General features: G+C 45.6%; 1 long non-coding RNA gene across 1 annotated transcript; it reads right to left on the reverse strand.

Moving 5' to 3' along the window:
• Positions 1–1,303: 1,303 nt before the first annotated feature.
• LOC127471622 (uncharacterized) lies at positions 1,304–7,888 on the reverse strand. Its single transcript, XR_007904704.1, has 4 exons — positions 7,783–7,888; positions 6,608–6,761; positions 2,734–2,807; positions 1,304–1,518 (listed from the first exon to the last, which is right to left on the reverse strand). It is a non-coding gene; the product is annotated as an uncharacterized LOC127471622 (long non-coding RNA).
• Positions 7,889–21,535: the final 13,647 nt, after the last annotated feature.

Below are 21,535 nucleotides of genomic sequence, written 5' to 3' on the forward strand. Positions count from 1 at the left end.
ATCATTACTCTGGATATTCTTGATATCCATAAAAGTGCCCAGTCCCTTTTCCACTCTTGTGAAGTACTTGGCTCCCATGGTGACAAGTACTGTTGGACATTGCCTGGAAAAATCCTGTTTATCAGTTATCAATCTCCTGCCTTTTGAATTTAACTCTTAAACAGACAATATCTCCCTTCCATCATACCTGAGCTCCATCCACTGTGTGCACTCAGCTACCTCCACCCACTCTGGCCCTCTCAGACAAGGCACTAAATATAATAACAGCCTGTGCATCTGACACTGCTATGTTTGCCTTGGAAGAAGCATTTGGACTTGACGATCTTAAAGGCCTTTTCCAACCCAAATGAGTCTGTGACTCTCTGATCTCTGTTTGGATTGCTGAACACCTGGAGGTGAGACAGCACTGACTGAACATGACAGAGAGTGTATCACACCTGAGTGTGTGACAGTCTCCATCCCACCAGAGCTAAAACATCCCCCCCTCCCCATGGCCCACCAGAACAGCCAACTAAGGGGATCCAACAAGCAATTCCTAAGAAAAGTTGAATCATGCCCGCTCCAAGCTGCACTCCCCCACCCTCAGAGCATCAGCGTTCCCACGTGTGACACAGCAACTCACGGCAGAGCTGGAGCTGGAATCTGGAACCACTCAGAAAGTGATGCCATTGCAGTACCCAGTGCTTTATGTCTTTAATGGCAATATTGACAGAAGCATATGGGAATGGTGGGAAAGTCATTTCAATGTGATGTTTTGTGCTTCACTTCCCAGTGAGTCATTCGTGCACCAAACCCAACTCCCGGCACAAGTCACTCTGAGCAACCAGGGACAGTGAACACGTCCTTTCCATGCCCTGTTCAACCTTGGGAGCTGTGTCCTCCCACCAGCACAGGCTGGAGACCTCCTGGGACAAGAATGAAGCTGCTATGCTTTTCTCACCCAAAGAATGCCACACCAGGGAAGCTGGCACTGGGGTTTGAGGCACTGGTACCACTCCAGGTAGGACCAGGCACCCAGAAATCAAAGTGCCATCTGTGTCTCCACAACCCACGGGCACAGTCCCACTGCCTGACACTTGGCTGTGCTGGGGACACGCCCCATCTCCCCCAGTGCAGGTTTGCTTCACAAAAAGCCCCCAAACCCCCACAAATCGAAACAAAAGTTCACCAGAAAAATAAAGCAAACCCAACAACAACAAGAAAGCAAATCAAGCCTGATCTTTCTAGCAGGAGAGTTTGTTTCAAAGTAAACAGTGGTTAAACAATCCAAGAGCATATTCAAAAACATTTCTTAACTTGCCTGTCAAATAAGATGGTGGATTCAGCCAAATTGCCCCTGGATAAGCAAAGGTTTTTCCAGCAAGGAATCAGCCTCATCACTGGCATCCTTCTGGGAGCGGTGCGATCTCCATCACAGGAGGATCTCCTGCATCTCCTTTCAGGGCTGCTGTATAATTAAACACTGCTTTTATCCGGGCAACTGGCAGAGTGAACACGAAATCCTGTTATAACTGACCACTGGAAGCAAAACAAAGAGTGATGGAATGGCAAGAAGGAGGAATAAAACAATCTTTCTAATGTTGGGAATGTGGCACGAGGCTGCTGTGCCGTCGGAGGTCAGCTTGGACAACTGTAATGGACGGGGTACAAGCAATTAACTTGTTGGGTGAAGTCAGGGCTGGGACAGCAGCCAGAGCTCCTGTATCTGGTGTTCAGAAAATAATGGATTTTTGGAGCAGAGGCCAGTGAAAAATTCAGATCCTTAACTCAGGGCTTTGTTGTTGCTGTTTAAAAAAAGAAAGTGACAGGGTGGCTCTGGTTTCCAGGCAGGAAAGGGGACAGCAAATTATTAAAATATACTATAGATTATAATATATAAATAAATTATAATTTATAAACAATATGAAGTTATTAAATCTACAAGACATGCTATGGATTATTTCCAAGTCTCTAAAGAAAAAAACCGCAGTGAACATTCTGTGCTAAACGAAGTAACTGGGCCTAATACTCTGGTGTGACCCCGGGTGAGAGCAAAGCAGCTCTGAGAGCCCCAGCCTCGGCCACTGCGGGGAGAGAAATGTTCCTTCCCTCTGCTGCTCTCCAAGGTCCAGCATCACACCCACAGTTATTTTCCATTTGCAGTCCCCTCCCTGTGCTGCCTCCCGGGCCCCAGTGCTGCTGCTGGGAAGAGCAAAAGGCTCTGGGAGGAGAGGAGAGAACCTTGGAGGAGAGGGAGCCCTGGGAGGACAGAGGGCCCTGGGAGGACAGAGGGCCCTGGAGGAGGAGGGAGCTGGAGCCGTGGGTGTGGGGCCCAGGCCAGCTCTGTGCTGGACACGTTCCCAGCCAGCAGGTCCTGCCGTGCCGGCAGACGCCACGAACCGCAGGGACCCGTGGCTGACGTGGCACAAGGGTCCCCTTGGAGAGCCCTCCCTGGCACCCCACAGGAGCAGCACATGCTCTGTGACCCACCAGGGCTGGCACAGCGTGGGGAGGGTCCCTCACCCGCTGCTCTGTGCCACGGATCATGTCCCAAATATTAAATCCCCCCGTGGGGAGGGACGTGCCTGGCACAGGGACAGAGGAGCCCTCACCAACCTGTGCTGAGCATCTCCTGCCAAGGTGTGAACCTTCCAGGAGCCCTCTCTCCACGGCAGCAGCCCCAGCACTAAGAGAGCAGCTCTAGCAGAAGGTGCCAGTGCACAGCAGCAGCCCCTGCTCGTGTTTGTATCATACCTTCCCCTCTGATAGATCACATCCTGGGCATCAGGAGCTCGGCAGACTTGGAAAGGGAATTTCTGATAATACCACTGGAAAAAAATAACAGCCCTCTAAGCTTTTACAAGTGCAGAGGTGGTAAATTTTGAAATTTCAGTACAGGTTATTCATGTAAAAATACCACCAGACTAATACAGGAAACCTGCAGGATAACCAGGGGAGGATATTGCCAACAAGTCTTGGGTTCTTCATTAGAATTTCCTTGGGTTTTCAAAACTCAGTTGTCTCCATCAAGAAGACAGTTTCAGAAGTGACCAAAACTGAAATCAAAATCAAATCAAAATTTTTTCTAAATACCATTTTTTAAAGCCAAACTTGCTATATTTTGGAAAATATAGCAAGAAACAATCTAGACTTGGCAGTGCTGGGATTTTAGTTGGACTTGATGACCTGAAAGGTCCTTTCCAATCCAAATGATTTTGTGATTCCGTGTAGCACATGGTTAGAAAAAGGAACCCCAATGCAGGGGTTTGGTACCACCATTCCCACTACCAGGGAAAGATGGAATGGGAGGGGAGGAAAGCCCTTGCTGCTCCCAAGGATGAGGGGTTTGGTCAGTTTGCAGCAATTCCCACCTTCCAAACAGGAACTCGGGTTACTCCAGTCCCCTCTGCCTTGGGGGATGGAGGAGACTTGCAGCATTTTTCCCACCAAAAGCCCCCTGTAGCCCCACCAATACCTGTCCCAGGGCTCTGAAAGCCATCCAAGCACTGGAGAGGAATGGATCCATCAATTCCTTTGGAGGCACTTTCAAAGCACTCCTTGGAGATCACAGATATTTCAAACAGGCAGCTCCATGAGCCTCAGCCAAATCATTAAATCGCTGCCATTCACACACAACAATAACTTTGGCTTTTCAAACACTTATTATTCTCTCAGTTTCTTATTTACTAAGTATATTGTGATTTGCTTAATGCTTGGAACATCTCTTCCAATGCTAGACTGAGAATGAAGGAATTGTACATTTCTGATAATTAAATAAGACAGCTTTCTCAAAATAATAACAGTGTTGTAATGTCAGACAATAAACTGAGCCAGCCAGCACAGGCAGGTCTCCTCCTCCCCGGCTGGCTGTGCTGCCTGGACTTTTCTGAGGGACACAGTGGCATTGAAGCTGATGGAATCACTCAGGATGCTCTTGAGAGCCTTTTTTTCTCCCAGCCACAAGCAACTCTTTTCTGTCCTTTGCGGCTTTGCCAAATTTTAAGCAAAGTATTTTAAAAATATTCGACCTTTTTTTTCCACCCCAAAGAATTCAGACAGAAAAAGGTTTATATGTTTCTGCAAAATATACAATCATCGTCATCCCTCCTGCAGGACCCAGCACTGACAGTGCCTGGGCTGTGGTTTCCTTCCAGCCTTTCTGTTAATGAATGCTCAGCCACGCTGGGGTTGCTGCAGCCAGGGCCTCCTTCAGCTCCACTTCCTCAACACCCAGTCCCTGAATGGCTTCATCCTCGGCCTCCAGCACATCCCTGAGCCTCCCACTGCCAGGCACACCCTGAGTGAGAACCCAGAACTTTTCCCTGGGTTTTCTGTCCTGATCCCCACCCGTGGCTGAGCAGCTCAAACCCAGGGATTGAATTCCTTGGGATAAGTGATGTTCTCAGCCCTGTTCCAGAGGGGCTGCTGCTCAAGGGCTCACAACCATGAAGGTAAAAACACCATTGAACTTAGGGGCTGACTTTGGGGTTTGTTGAGTTTGGGGGTTTTTAAGACTTGATTTGGATAATTTCATTTTTGGGAGCTGGAGGGTGTCCCCCTGTGCTGAACAGGCTGGTGGGGTGGGGAAGCCTCTCCAAGGTGCTCTCACGTGTTCTGTGCTGCCAGGACAGAGACAATGGGATGGGCAGAGCCAGAGTCACCCCAGGGCTAATGGACCCACCTGGCTGACACCCCTGTAAATGAGTCCCTGGTATTTTGCCATTGCTGCCCAGGAATTACCCACTCTTTAGTTTCTGGCTTTGACAGCAGGGTGTCCACAACAGTGGATGGATGACTTCTCCTGCATCAAATGTGGGTCAGAAAGGTTTATCTTTGTAAACTGCTTCCAGAGGTTTATGAGCTCACTGGATAGTTCACATCAGCACTAAAAACTTGGACACAAAGTCATAGAATCACAGAATGGTTTGGGGTGGAAGGGACCTTACAGACCATCCGTTTCCAACCCTCTGCCATGGGCAGGGACACCTTCCATAGACACCTTCCATGACCACATGCAGTGTTCTCACACTCATACCTTCCTGACTTGAAAACTGTGTCCTTTTTGGAACTTAATTGTATTTATTTAACAAAAGAGACGTTGCTTACCACAGGAAAGAAAATCATATTGGTAATTCCGCACATGTTGTTGTTTGTTTGCTGTAATAGATACTCACAGAAAACTCCATTTCAAGTTAAGTAGGAACTTCTCCACTAAATCCCTTGCCTTTTGGAACAGCCCAGAGCACAGGGAGCCCCAAAGCACCAAACCACTGGTTGCTCTGAGCTGATTCCACATGAGGTTGAGTCCCCACCGTGCAAGGTGCTGTGATATCAAACACCATCACAGCTGGCACTCCTCTTAATTACATCTGACAAACCTTGATAATGAATCATTGAGAATATGAGTTAAGCATAATATAAAGCAAACAGCAAGGATCTTATGTAATTCTTGCTACTTCAATGGCTGCAGAAATTGAGTCATGAGATTGTTTTGGAACATTTTATGACAGAAGTCAGGAGTGTTCTTTGTAAATTAAGTTTTAACTTTTTTTTTTCTAAGGTCTCTCCCTGGCTGTGCACATTTTGTGAAAGTGCAGATCTTTTCCTCCTCTGTTTCATTTATTCCCTTGACGTCTTTCCTCATTCATTTTGTAGAAAGCCTGGCCTGTGCAAGGTTTTAACCCTGTGTACAACAGCAAGCAAACTCAGGCAAAATACACTGATGGCCTGGTCTCCCCAGCCAATGATAACAGATTGTTTTCTCTTGATGTGGTTTTACTGTTTATGGATCCTCCAATATTGAAGTTTCTGCATCCCAGGTGACGGCCCAGCATTTGCAGAGCACTCCCTTCTCAAGACTCACTGTGTTTTCCAGAGAACACAACAATTTACAGTGACTGGAAACATCTCCATCACCTACTGGCTGCTCTGATCATATTGGTTTTGTTTGAGATGCCTTGTTATTGTAATGATTGAAACAAGATTTTTCAAACCTCACAGAGGGATTTGAAAAACACAGGTGCTGAATTCTGTCTCTCAGGAAATCCTGGGCTAACAAGAGCTTTCTAGAGCAGTTGCTTGAGCTGAACGAGCATAGGAAGCACCTCAAAATAACTTGGAGTTACTGCAGGACAAAGTCAAAAATGCCATTATTAAACCCCTCTTTGTTGGGAGCAGCAGGACGGGAATGGAGGCTTTAATGAGTTCCAAAGACACTGAGGAGCTCAAGGTGCCAGGATTGTGTCTAAAGTAGGTGAACTACTTTCAGCTGCAGCACCAACAAGGGCACCCGGCCGGGCCCACGGTCTCAGAGCTGATCCACTTCCACTGGGATCAGTGCAAACTCATTAATGTAAAAGATTGGACCACTAATTTGAAAGCTATTGACAGAGCCGTGGGAGCTGGTCTGGAGAATTAAATAACATGGGGATGGGGAACATCCTTGGAGTCTCATCACCCCAACCTAGAGCTGGGGACAGGCAGAACCAGGTTAAAGTCCTCAAACAGGAGATTAAATGGGCCACAAGTGTTACAAAAAGGCTGTGTATGTGTGTGTATCAATATTTTTATGCCCAAGAGAAAATGGATTTTACCCCCAGTGAGTTCAAATCAGTGACTCTGCCCTTACCAGGACGTTCCAACAGCTGAAGATTCCACGTGGCACAAATTGTGATGCCCGAGGGTTAAACACCTCCTTGGCTCAGTACCCCCACAGGAACCCCAGCCAGGCCTCAGACATCCTCATGGCTCCCTTCAGGAGACAGCTACTGGTAACCAGAGACCTGGTGGGAGATGGACAAACAGCCAGGAAAAGGTTTTTATAGCACAGACAGAGGTGGTTGTGGCCACACGGAGCTGTCGTTGCCCAGCTTGTTGGCACTTGAGTTCTGTTGGGTCCTTCAAGTCAACCCAACCACTCTGTCTGACCCAAACCAAACACATTTGAATGAATAATTGAAATATTTTCACTAACTTTTGTCCAATTAAATGGAAGCAAATATTACTTCTTGAAAGTATTAGGGCACTTTGTAGAAAAAAAAGTCAAAATGCAGATGTTTTCTGTGCAAGCTGTAATCCACCCCTGGCCTTTTCAGAGCTGTCTCTAAGGGCTCTGGCCATGTCACCAAGCAGGATTTGGTCTGTAGAGTGAAGGTGCTGGCTGAGGACCCACCATGCAGCTGGACCTGGCTCTGGGGTTTGCTCTAGGCTGGCTCTGCTCTGGACTGGATGCTGCCAGAGCCATCTCCCATCTCGTTTAACCAAAATAAATCTGTTTTCCTCACTTTAAAATGACTCTCCAGTGAAAAGCAGAGCATGGGAAGCAGGGATGGTTGGGAGATTTGTGTGGGAAATGCTCCCCAAGCTCCTGGTGCTGCTGCAGGTTCCTGAGGTGAGCTCAGCTGGTTGGTGGATGGTGCTGAACAACACCAGGGTTGGGGTTTGATCCCTGCATGGGCCATTCCCTGGAGAGCTGACTCAGTGACCCTTCTGGGTCCCTTCCAACCCACAAAATTCTGGGATTCTAATCCTGGCTCCACCCCTGCCCTGCACTGAAGACACACACGAGCACAGAAACACAGCAAAGAGCCAACTCCTGCATCCATTCCTTATTTATAACTACAGCTAAATATTGAGGTAATAGTGTAAAATAGCTGATTTCACCCTGCCCCCTCTTCCCCAGCTTTTCCACAGATGAAAAGCATCTGTGAAAAAGCTGCTTCGTGCCGAGCACCTTCAGCAAGTATTATTGTCTTGTGATATGCAGAGCTGAAAACCGAATCTGATACAGATATTGGATCAAACCTTGTACTCCGTGGCAATCTAATTTTATCCTGACATGTTGATTGCTTGCTCTTCATCTACAGCTGCTGTCCCAAAGGGTGCTAAGTGAGAGAAGCTCTGGGTTTTTTTCTTTCCTGGAAGAAGATGACATGAAATAAATGCAGAAGAACACACAGGAACAATGTGGGGTTTGTCATGCACAAGACAGCTCTGAGGAGGGAAAAAACTGGAGCTGAGATTTTTGAGGGGTGGTACAAAACATGATGGAATTTCTGACTAACAAATCACACAGAACATTCAAACCAAGGGAATTGGAGTTCTTGAAAATCACTCTGTATTGTCTTCCCTGATTGCTTCAGGTGGGAAACATGGAATTCCTTTAAAAAGTCAGGTCTTTGACTCATGTTATGACTCTATGGACAAATGCTCTTTACGAATTTACAGCTCATAGACCAACCAAATCCAACCCCAAAATTTAGGTGCAAAGTTTACCCAAGGATTTTGGATTTTTGAGCCAAGATGCACTTGTGACACCTCTAGGAAGGATGCTGAGCTTGGCCACCTGGGACTTAAATAAGGGCTTGCAAAAATGAAGAGGATTTTCACAAACCTCCATGGATATAAAACTCCAAATGTGAAGCTCAGCAGGGCCAGCAAGGGGTGCAGCATCAGCCAAGCTCCCTCAAGAGCACGTTGTCACCAAAGCAAAGGCAGAGAGAAGGAGAAACCAGACCCACATCAGCCTGAAAGCCACGGTCAGGAGACACCTGGGACATGTGATCTGAGGGAGAAGAGCATCTCTTACTCAAACTTTTGGTGTATTTTAATAGAAAAGGTCCACAATTCCCCCATTTCCCCCCCTTTAGTTCCACTGGAATCACCCAGTTTGAACCCTCACGGCAGTGAGAAGATCCCTGTCCCATCTCTCTGTGCACTTAACCTGAGGGTCACGGATCCAATGCAGCAAATATTGGCCCTCCTAATGAAAGATGAAAACCTGCTGTCAATATTTACAGAACCAAAACACAGTGGTTAGTTTTCTTGTAAATATTTAAGAATAAAGTCAAACACAAACTCCCCAGTCCTTAAGAAAACCTTGTCTGCACCAGGTGACAATGAACTTCACTCACTTCTAATAAATCCAAACTTTGAAGTATTGCTTAATTTTACAATTTTTTTTTCTCTTGACCCAGATCCAAACAAGCTTTTACTTCTGAGAAATGCAATGTTCCTGTAGCAGTGCTAAACCCATCAATTTATTTTTGTGTTAAACTTTGAGAGGCTTTCTTCTTTCTCTTGAATTACCCATTTGACAGTGTTCTGCATTATCTGTAGGTTGAAAAGTTGTCTTATATTCCCACTCTGCCTTGTTCATTAACTCAGGGTGTAACTCTGGCTCAATCAAACCGAGTATTGTAAAACATACCAATGGTGGCTCAGGGTTGGCAGGAGTAGATAAGAGAAAATCTGCTTTTTATAAGGTTTTTATTAAAGGCAATTCAGTTTGGAGAAACAGAAAATGAAATTAAAAGTGATGCTGGTCTGTATATTAATTTCAGGAGTTAATTAATTGGAGGGATGGCTGATAAGTGCAGAGCAGCACTGGATGGAAACTCCACGTGGGTTCCAGTTCTAGTTCTGCCACACCCACAAAGAAAAATCAGTGTTCTGGACATAACCATTAACTTTTCTTGTGTTTTGATTCATTAGCAATTTTCCTTTTCATGCTTTTTGAGGGGTAAAAAAGGAAAAGATTTAATTTTGGAGAAGAGAGGAACAAGTAAAAGACAGCAAACCCATGAGAGCACTTAAGGAGGGAAAAAAACCCTCTTGTGTTTCTTCTTGTATTTTCTTCTTAACTTTTCCATTTACACCGAGGTGCTCCCGTAGCAAGAGGGTTACATAAGGAGGTCCCACGTCAACAGAGGCAGCTCCTGCCTGGATTTCCAAAGGGCAAAGCTTTGAGCAGGGCCAGGACAGGGCAGCCCAGGCCCCTGCCCAGCCCCTGGCCTGGGGGAACCAGGGGAGCCTGCAGAGGTTTTGTTGTTGCTGCCCAGGACATTAATTCTAACCACGAACTCTAATTCAGAGCCATAAATCACCAACTCACCATCAAAGCACCCCCTGGGAGTCGCAGGATGGAGATGTCTCAGTGTTCCTGTGACATCATTTGAAATCACAGTAACTACTGACAACCTCTCTGAAACACAGCAAATTACCTTTGCTCTTTACTGCCAGGAGGGAGAATGTCCAGTTCCAAAATGGGAGTTTTACTGTCATTTTATGTCACACTCTGTTTTTATGAAGCAGAAGTTATGAAGGCATTTCAAACGTAAATTACTTGAAAATTCTTCTGCTTAATTCCCACTAGAACTAAACTCAAATTCTCCAGATCAAAATATTTTGGAGTTCATTTTCCATTTCTATACCAATATAATTATGGTATTGCTCACATCTAGGGAAGGTTGGACTTGATGATCTTGGAGGTATTTTCCAACCTTAGTCATCCAGTGATTCTCTGAACACACTCTACAAAATCAGGAGAAGTAAAAAGTTACTATTAGTACAATCCCTGTGGGAAGCAGACCCATTCTACCTCCACTTTTGCCTTGGGTGGCCAGGTCCTCCAGGCTGGGTTTACCAGCAGGAACTCAAGTCTTTACCTGGTCATTTTGGTGGGTGTTGAGAGTGCTCCAAACCTCAAGTGCACATGGGAGTGCAGGGCTGGTGTCTGGAGAAGATTAAAGTCCCCCACGGGCCAGATCCCATTTGGAGGAGAGGCCTCCAGATGAAAAGGAAGGAGTGAAGAAGCAGATATTACCCAGCAAATACTGAAAGTCCAACAGTCAAACCAGGCAACTTTAACAGCTGCATTATTTAAAATTATTTCATTGACAATGAGTGTGTAATTTAAGTCTTCAATATAAGCAAAGAACCACTTGAGTCAAATTGCTATGACAAAACCATTTGATGATTAATCCCCAAACTACACTTTAAAGGCCAGATCCAAAGCCTTCAGGACAATGGTCCCATTTTTGCTGTGCCACATCATGTTTTTCATTTTACAAGTGCAGTTCTCCTTCAAGATCTGTAATTTCATATTTGGTTCACCCTGCGAGAAGTCTTTGCCTTCTCCTGAAATACATATTTAGAAAAGCTTTCACCGAAATCTTGCAGCCAACAATGAAAAGAACCTCCCTAAACCCACCATCGATTTGGGCCATTTCCATCAGCGCGGCTCCCGCTGCTGCTCCCGTCGGGGCTCGGGGTGTTCAACCATTTCTCACTTTCATCCTCAGCCTGAAAGGGCACAAAATCCTCCCATCCAGGCGCTGCTGGAAGCAGCAGCAGAAAGCTGCAGAGCTGCTGGGTCTCTGGGAGAGGCAGGGAGGGTTTGGCCTGGAATGTCCCCGTTTCCCTCAGCATCCCTTGTGCTGATTGAGTTTTCCAACTGAGCTTCCTGGGGGCAGTTCCTGGCCCACCCCACCACTCATTTTGGGGCCATTCTGTGTCTCCTGGGTCTGGGTTCAGCTCCAGGTTTTCCACAGCTTTCCTGGGAAGGACTCCAGGGAAGGTTCTCATTTCCTGCTGCCGCAGTTCATCTCCTGCTCAGCAATAACAACCCCCTAATTCACAGAGCTCCAATCTGGTTCTCCACGTGGAGAACCAGAGCAATAAAACTTGCAAACACATGAGAGAGGGAAAAGCACGTAAATATGATTCAAAACCAATCTGAAGTTACTGAAATCCAATTGAATTCAAATTTCTCCTCCTTCTTGCCCTGGCTGATGTTTCCCCACAGCTACTCTCTTGAATTACCTGTGCAGAGTCACCCTTCATTTAGATAATTTGCATTTCCACATTCAAAAACCCCCACCACCCTGTACTGCTTAAGGAGAAAAGAGATTTAATGATGAAAGTGCAGTCCACATGTGCTTTGTGTGCGTGGAATGACTGCACAACTGGGAACACTGCTCTGATCCTGGAAATGCTTTGCAGGAATGAAGCAAAGCAAATGTCTTCCCACCCTTTTCACAGGATGGGAGTGCTCACAGGAGCAGAACAGAGGGTTTGAACAGCTCAGCAAAAGTGACCACTTGTACCAACCAAACCAGGAGCTTAAGTTGGGTTTGAACACGTGTGGGAGGGTGTGGGAAGAGCCTGACCAGGAGACCAAACCCTCCTGCTGGAGCAACAGAGGCATGGGCGGGTGGCCAAAGGGATGACATCTGGTGACCTGGCCAAGCTGAGATGGTGCCCATGGCACTGGGTTTGGTGAGAAACTGGCTGTCTCCAGTATTTCAGCCCTGAGGAACAACAAGGGGGTTGGTTAGACTTGGCTGGCAGCACCACTGTCTGCTCCTCAACGTCCAGGAACCATGGACTGAGGGAAAACACAGCTCCGCAAATTAATGTGCTGCTTTTGTGAGATTGGAGAATTGGCTGAGAAAGGTGATGGTGATGAGCACAAACCTTGCAGAAATCAACTGAAAATAATCTCAGATAACAGTGACTAAGGAACTCCTGGGATAAATGAAGACACAGTCACTGGGAGGGTGGGGAGGCCCTGGCACAGGTTGCCCAGAGAAGCTGTGGCTGCCCCATCCCTGGGAGTGTCCAAGGCCAGGTTGGATGGAGCTTGGAGCCACCTGGGCTAGTGGAAGGTGTCCCTGCCCATGGCAGGGGGTGGAGCTGGATGAGATTTAATGTCCCTTCCATCAAACCATTCTGTCATTCCATGATTCCTTCTACAGAGCACACACAATAACTTACTTTTTTCAAAACTATTAAAACCCCCACATCTTCCATGTGCCATGAACCAAACCCCCCTGCACAGGGCAGTGCTTTGGGTGGCACTGGCTGCAGACACAGGGGGTGTCACCTTTGTGTGGCTCCATCACCAGGACTGGTGCCTTTGTGCCACCAGGAGCAACCACACAACCAGCTCTCAGCTGCAGCTGAGATGGAAACCTCATCCCTGGTACATCAGAGCGTGGAGAGGCCTCTTGCAAAACCAGCCCTAATATTCAAAATTTAGAAACACCATCTGTTAGAGACTTTGTTAAATAAAAACAACTCATTACTGAACGTAGATCTTGGAGAGGCATCACTTTCCTTCACATAAATCTGATTTCCTTTAGCTGGACAAACACAGTTAGTTATTTCCCAGTATTTCTGAACAATTTCCAAAGGTTTCTGACAGCAGACACGTTCCTAACCTGTAGGAAAGGAAATAACTGTACTAGGAATGTGAAACTGGCAGTAAGTCATGACATTTGAATTATGTTGCTGAAAGGTGTCTTTTTACCAGCTGGTAAATAACAATCCCCTAATTACAGATATAAATCTGTTGAGGTATGAATGCACAGCTGAAAGTGATGAAAATGTTTAATAAAATATGTCCCAGAAATGGAGAACGTGATTAGATTCAACATATTGACCACAGGGGGTTTTCTTGGGCCTGCTGATAGAACCACAGCCCCTCAGGATGGAAACACATCCCTCGTTCCAGTGATAGATGGGAAAGGAAAAACACTCTGGTGATTATAATTGTTCCAAGAGATCTGAGCAACCCACGAGGCATAAAACCCCTTTTTAACTACATAAGTTCTTATGGCTTCTTCAGGGAAGAGCATTTATTTTGTGCTCTGCTCTAATCAGCAGAGCTTTAATAACTCTGTTTTTCCAGTGAAGTTTGATGAAGACATGGTTATCTTTTGTGGCCTGAATTTGTCACCTCTATGATTCACATCCATATCCCAGATCTCTAAATAACAGAAACTGGAAAGAGCTCAAAACTGTAGTTGATTTTTTAAATAAATATCCATTTAAAAAATCACTTTTAAAAATGGTATCCCAAGGCAACTGGTTTACAAAAGCAATGGCAGCTTGGTCTGAAATGGCCTTGTCTTGGTGCTTTGCTTTCAGTCTTTTAGGGTATTATATTTATGCATTACAATTTTTTGTTATTTTTAGCAGTGGATAAAGTCAAATTCTTTTAATTAAGATTGATTATTCTAATTGCAGCCCCACCAAAAATGACCAGCACAACTTCCCAAGTGAGTTCCACAACTCACTGACACCAAGGCAAAGCCTGAGACAGAGCTGGTCCAAGGACCTGGATGGAAGAAGTCTCTGAGTTTGACCTTAGTGAATATCATGGAATATCCTGAGCTGGGAGGGACCCACAAGGACCATCCAGTCCAACCCCTGGCCATGCACAGACACCCCAACAATCCCACCCTGTCCCTCAGAGCGTTGTCCAAACCCTCCTGGAGCTCTGGCAGCCTTGGGGCTGTGCCCACTGCCCTGGGGAGCCTGGGCAGTGCCAACCACCCTCAGGGGGAAGAACTTTTCCCTAATAATATAATATAACAATATCTATAGGTCTATATATAATATATTCCAAGTAACAACATAGCTTGGGGAATGGTTAATTGCCTTTCTGACCCTTCCCATATAATATATTACAGCTCAATCCAGCCACAGGTTGGGTTTCATGGCTCATAAATTATCAGCCACAACTGCAATTTCATCCCAAAAATCTCCCTCCCACTTCTAGAGCCCCCCTTTGAGCTGAGCCTGGAAGGAAAGCTGCCAGGCTCAGCCTCCCTGCCCTGGATCAGGGGATGAGTAGGGCAGTTCATCACCAACCTGCCAGTCCAGTTCCCTCTGTGGGCACTCCACTTGTGAGCTGTGCAGCACAACACCAGCATTGCTCCTTTTGAGCAGAGATTTGCATGTCATGCTCGGGATGGTTCTGTCTCATTCCTGCCTCCTCTTTGCCTTCCCAGGATTGATGAGCATGCACTTCCCATACAGGTATTAATTAATAAATGACATTCTTAAATCCACGTGTTCCCCTGACAGGAAGGAATCTCTGACAAAATCTGTGCCTACTTGTGTGCAAATTACACAAACCAGACTCTGCTTCTGATCTCCAGCTTTCTGTCCTCAAAAGGACTTTCCACATTTGAGTTTTCCAGACTGTTCACACAAACAAAAGTCTGCATTTCCTTGTGTTCTTCAACCAAAGGTTAGAGGAGGATTTGCTGGCCAGTTCCTGGCCAGAGCAAGTGCTCAGGGCTGTGAGATCACAAGTGGAGCAGAGCTGTTGGTGCCACCTGCTCGGGCTGTCACACCCACAGCCTGCATCCCACAGGGAGAAGGAATGTGAGCTTGGAAAAGACCTCTGAGATCACCAAGGCCAATCATCAACCAGCATCAACACTCTTCACCACTGAGTTATGTCCTCCAGTGCCACATCCACATCTGCATCCCACATCCTGCATCCTACACATTTTGGAAGAAGGAAAGAACAGTTCTCCTCTGGAGAGAGAAAGGTCCTACAGTTTAAATTTTCTTAATAACCAATATCCCAGTTAGCTCTCCATGAGGAAATAATCATAGGATCCCAGACTGGTTTGGGTTGGAAAGGACCTTAAATCTCATCTCATTCCACCCCCTGCCATGGGCAGGGACACCTTCCACCAACCCAGGTTGCTCCAAGCCCCATCCAACCTGGCCTTGGACACTTCCAGGGATCCAGGGGAAGCCAAAGCTTCTCTGGGCAACCTGTGCCAGGGCCTTTCCACCCTCAAATCTCCAATCATATCACCCTTCAAATCACAAGAATCTTCTTAATTCAGCCCTTACCACGAGGCAACACCTCCTGTGGTGCTGAAGAACACCCTGGTAGATCTCAGTGTATGTTGATGGTGGGTGACACCAACCTCCTCACAGAGCTCTGCTCCACCACACAACACAAACGACCCCCACCAGCAAGGATTAAAAACCAAACAAGAACCAAAATCTAGGCAGACACTGCCATTTTAAAAGCAGCTCTCTGGGCTGGTGCTACTGCAGATTAAACCAATAAAAGGGTTTTTAGGAGGAAACTTGTGTACGAGAGGAACAAATGGGTTGCAGAACCCAGAGCTGATGTGCAAGGCTGAATTAACAGCTTAATGTAATTCAGTTCTTACTGGTTGCCTGGAAACTAACTTAGGAAAAAAAAAAAGTAAAAGCACAAACCATAATGGGTGTAGAGGCCTTAATAGGGAATTATTGATGCCACCAGACTGGCTGACAGTCTGATGTATTTCTAACAAAATCACTCCAAATGCTCCTTTATTATTGTATGTTCCCCTGAATAACAAGGTCCAAGGCCAAAACATATAAAATATTCCCAATTTCTGGTGGTTAAACAGACAGGAGAGCCTGACACTCCAGTGTTTGCCATCACCCCAGGGACAGCCTGGCTGCCCTCCTCACTGCTCTCACTTCCCTCTTTATTTTAACATAACATAACCCATGTTCTCTACCAGCAAACACCATAGGGCACTTGTGAATTCCTCCCCAAGTCATCTGGCTTGACTTAGCCCCACAGATCTGCTCTAAGAGTACAGTTTCCTGATTTCATCTTGAAACAAAACTGTTCTGGGAAGCAAAGACACAGCTGCTGGACAAACACCGTTTGGGGAAGGTTTCAGTGAATGCTCATAGTTGTGTTCACTGGGGAGAAAAACAACCCCCTGAGCAGGTCACTGCCATTCCAAAGGCTGTAAAGTCCTTTCTTTAGGATGAGGAATCTCACCAGAGGCTGGAGGAGATGCCTGAGGAATCACAAGCAGGACAAGGGGAGCAGCAGCAGCGACGAGTTAAAGCAAACACCTGTGATGGAAACTTGTCCATTTATTCCAGTAAGGACGTGCTTAATTTGGGAATGCATGACAGTAACTGGCTGGGTTAAAAATGAATATTTGAGCTTACTAAGAAAGCAGCTTAAAGCTTCTGGCACCACAGAGCAAATCCTGTCCCAGCACCAGCCCTGGGTCACCTGGAACAGCTCCAGCACCCACACCCTGGTGCCCAGTTTTCCATCTTGAAACAGTTACTTAGGGAGTGCAGTTTTTATAATAACTATTTTTGACAGGAATTAGGTCAGATGAATTATTTTAAAGTCCAGATGAACATCCACCTCTCTCCTGATTACTTTTGGATATATAAATAATGCATTTACAACACCTGAGCAGACAAACACCATAAAACCTATCATCTTCTGCCTATCAGAGACCATCCACAGACACACAAATAAACCAACTTCGTGCTTCAAAGCCAAATCCTGGCAGATTTTCAGGGGTAGGAATGATCTTTTGTTAGAAACAGCTTTGAGAACAGACTCTCCCTCTTCCTCTAATGTGCACTGAACAAGGGCTGTATAACATGCACCATAATAGAACATATTGGGATCTATAACAGTGCAGAACTAATTTTGAGGCTGCCACTGATTTATCTGTTATGTCAAGATATTCAATAGATACCTCGAGAGCATTTTAAATAGTCTCTAAATAAAGCAAGTCATTACTTCTTACTAAAAAAGGGGTTTAAAATGAGCTAGTTCCTGAAAAAACCAACAAACTGTAATTTGGTTTTAAATTTCGCTGGTCCCTTTCCCACTTCCAAGTGATCTGTGGTAATAAAGTATCAACGTGGAGATCAAATGTCACAACAAAAGTGTTTAACGACTTGTAGATGGTACATTAAATCCTTACAGCCCAAGTTAAACATAATCACAAACCCTTTTAAATGCAATTCCTTAGAAACTGTGGATACAAATAGAATTTATCAGATCAGTTAACTTACTTTTCATCACTTTATCCCATTATCCACGAGCTCCGTTTTCTGAATCTCTCTTTTTAGGGGTTCTTGAACCAACAGACCCAGGAGGTGGAGCCCTTTGAGTCCTCAGTCATTAGAGGTATTTCTGTATTTTCCAGAAAGAATGGAAGTGAGGACACGGGTTTCCTGCTAAACTGAAAAACGTTTCAGGCACAGACTGTGCTCTAAACCACTTTGGATGTTGAGGAATGCCCTGTTTTTGCAGGGGTGTTCGTAACCGTGGCTGCTCTTCCCCCAGAGTGAGAGGAGCCAGGATGGGGTGGGGACCATCCTGGCCCCTCTTCAGGGACAATCCTGCAGGCTGCTGTGGAAACAAGGAGCACATCTTCTCCCACAGGTGTTTCTGTGAAAACAAACTCTGTGCCTTGTGATTAATAAGCAAACATTGGGTGAAAACATCCCCCCCCCCACCTCACACTTCCCCAAGCCAATCCCCCAGGTCTGAGGGTGTCCACAGCTGCAAACAGTTGGACTTGATGAGCAACAGTTGGATTTGATGTCACAGGTCTTTTCCAGCCCTAACAATTCCATGATTCTGTGACAAACCAGTGCTGAACTCACAGCACTGTGTCCCAGTGACATTCTGCAAAAGCTGAAGCCGTCAAAAAGCCTGGTCCCTAACCCAGACTTGTGGTTGGAATTATTATGGAAGTGGATTTCACTAGGAAAAGCAAGTCTGGAGAACCTGGACATCCATCACAACCCTTAGAAACCAGTTTCTGCATTGTCACTCCACTGACGGGCTCCCCACGTGGAGGCAGCAGGGAGGGACCACCAGGGCTTTATTCTGCTCCAGAGCACTTTTGGAGTCAGGAGAAAGTGATGGGAGAGGCAGAAATAATCTGACTTGACATTATTATCTGCAGCCCAGCCGAAAGAGTGGCAGTCACCAGGCTCTGCTGTGACCTCCACACTGACCAAAACGGGCTGGGAAGTCCTTGAGAGGGGCTGTGAGAGCAGCAGTGGAGCTCAGCTGCTATTTTTGGCCCTTGTGTAACCCCAGCATGGCTCCTGGAAGGGAGTGTGATTAGCCTGGAGCCATTATGCCAGCAAACTACAGCTCGAGACAACTCTCATCAGAACCTTTTAATGTAAATTGCTGTCTCCTCCTTGCCATCTGTGGAATTAAAGTGATTTATTTTAGCTGAGGAGCTGTCTCTGAGTTTGTAAACTTTTTATGGTGGGCATAATGAAAAGTATCCATAAGGCTTTTCTTCTGGAAAGGGGAAGATGTCCTCCTGAAGTTCAAAAATGTCAAAGGCTTAATTTTTTTTATAGTTGCTGGAACAAGTCATTCAGAGGTTGTTACTCTGCATAATAATTCATGGAGTCCAAATACTGATATTTAGAGCTGAAGCAGAACTCCTAAAATCTCATGGTTTTAATGGGAATGTTGGCAGGTCCTTTATAATGTCACAGCAAGCAGTGGTGTTAAAAATTCCGGAATCAAACTATCAACTCATGATAAATGGATGGTGAACTGCTCGTGTCACACCACTTATTAAGTTGGTACCATAAATTATTACACTGTAAAAATCAATGTTTACTTCGGTCTTTCTCTTCCCATATTGTCACAGCTATTTTCTGGAATTCATTTAAAAACTACAAGGAACAAAAAAAAGAAAACCAAAACCACGTGAAAGAGGAAAATTAGTTTTCTTCAGGCTGAATTGTCCTCTATTACCTAAACAAAAAACTACTGAGGGTGTTGCAGTTAATAAAACCCACTAGACAAGGAATGAATTGGAGATGGATCAGACCGTGAAGTTCAGATATTAAGTGAAAATTCCAAGAGTTGAATTAAGAAAAGAATGACTTTTTTTGAGAATGAATCACTATTTGTCATCCAATTTATACTTTTTATTCCCAAATGAGAGCTCAAGGAGTACAGTTGGTGCAGACTGAGAGTCCCTTCAATGTCAGGTATGGTGTTCCAATGCTAATTCTCTTGGGTTTTGCACAAGAAGGGAATATCCACTGCGGGGGTTGGACACCCCCCTCCTTACTCCACACCAAGGGGATGCTGAAGAGCTTCCAAAAACTGCCTGGTTGGCAACAAGTGAAGAAAATCCATGATTTTCTTGTTCAGGCTGTCTCAGCCCAGCGATGTGCACGGCCCTTCCCTCCCTCCCCAGAAGACTTTAACCAGATTTAATTGCTCAATCCACCCCTTGTAGCTTCAGGTACATTGCACAGTTGATAAATTTTGCTGGGAAAAAGTCACAAGCAGCAAAAGCAGATTTCTGCAGGAAAAAACCCTGTGCCCCTGCTTGCATCAGTGAATGAAGGGTGAGCTCAGGCTCACACCTCAGCCCGTGCTGGGGAAGGCGTCACACGCCCAGGAGCAGCCTGACACATCCCAGGGGCAGTTAAACACAGCAAGAAAAAATAGATCCTCTATGTTTTTACACCCAAAGAGCGGAGGTTTTGGAAAAAAAAAAATAAATAAAAAATTCCTGCCTTGTGTTTGTGCCAGTTTGGTTTCAGCTCATCCTTGGCAGGAGCTGCACGGCAGCAGCACGTCCCTGCTTTGTTTTGATAGACTGGCTCCCAAAATCCGGGGTATTTTGGTTAGTCCTCTCCTCCAGCACAGACCCAACCACTTGTAGTGCTTCCTGCATTTCCCAGAGCCAAGGGCAGCATTTCTCAAGCACCACCTCCAATGCACAGGCTGGCAGAAAGCTCAGCTCTGCCAGGCTGGCCACAGCCCCTGGATTTATTGCTAATAAGTCGGAGATTTCACAAACAACAGCATCAAAGAGCACATTAGCTTTACCTCTGAGTGAGCACAGCCCATCTCCTACGAGATTTTATGACAGATGATTCAAAGGGGAAAAATTAAGAGGCCTCTGAAGCTTTTATGGCTTTTCTTACCTCATCTGTATTTGCAAGACACCTGAAGCTGGGCCTCGTCCTGCAGTGTGTGTGGTTGGAGTCACAGCAGAGCCTGCCATCAATAACAGAGCTAAAACAGCAAGTTATCAATAACCCCCACATGATGGGACACATTTCCAGGCACAGGGAGATGCCCCCATCCAGACCAGGAGGCAGCAGATTCGGGATTTGGGATTTAATCATGGGACTGCCTTAGTTTTCCTGATGACCATTTGCATTCTGGGATTCTGGGATTCCCCTACCCCCGCCTTCAAAAGTAAAGTCTAAATTTTGCAAGATACTCAAAAGTTTAAATATTAAACTTCATCTACCTTTAAAAAAAAAAAAAAAGATTGAAGAGGAATATATTCCTGCCTGTAATTTTAACAACTTCATCATGGATTCTACTCATACAGTGGGAAAAGAAATCATGGGCTGCCCATGCAGGGCTCTCAGATCTCAGGCCAAACTTCTCCCAGCTTGCAAAGGAAAATTACTTTAGCCCTCTTGTTAACCATGAACAAGGTATTAGAGGATCCTAAAGTTGAAATATCTGTGATTTCATTGCACAGGGCTGGAGCAGCTCTCCCAGGCAGAAGTCAGGTGAGCATTTTGCAGATGCACGAACAAAGTCATTAGTCCTGCAGGTTCAAGGTGCATCTGTAATCTTCCTGCATCCCACATTCCAGCCTATTACCTCCAATTTAGATCATCTTCCTTGTTTTCCATCTGAAACAGTCTGCAGAGGAAATGTGAGCCAGCACAACTCCTTGCTGTGGAGACATTCTTCAGTGACGTGAGCAAATAATTCTGCACACAAATCAAAGGGCCAGTCTGAGGAGCCTGTTCTCAGGGCTCTCTCTCCCCCCAGCAGGGCAGGGAGGGAGGTAAAAAACCAGGCAGACTCCTTCTCTGTACATCTGGAGAGGTTTAACTAATTAAACCAATTATTTTGCTATAATAATATGAAATTAAAGGGGTCTTCCACTTAAAAATAATAGAAAAGTGCCCTCTGATCTAATCTGGTGTAAGCCTGTATGAGGGATATAAGGCAGAGCTGCTCTGGGGCAGATGTTTGATGAATTGCTGGATCAGATCCCACGGGCACTGACTGTGTCTGTGGCACACGTTCTATCTCTTCTTTACATGTTTTGCTGTGATTTATTGCCCAGCCCTTGATGATTATGTATGTGATAGTCAAATATTTCATAGAATCACA

The sequence above is a fragment of the Manacus candei genome, unplaced genomic scaffold (genome assembly GCF_025592945.1).
Source record: "Manacus candei isolate 608988 ecotype Guabito, Panama unplaced genomic scaffold, ASM2559294v1 h1tg000025l, whole genome shotgun sequence".
Lineage (NCBI taxonomy): Eukaryota > Metazoa > Chordata > Aves > Passeriformes > Pipridae > Manacus > Manacus candei.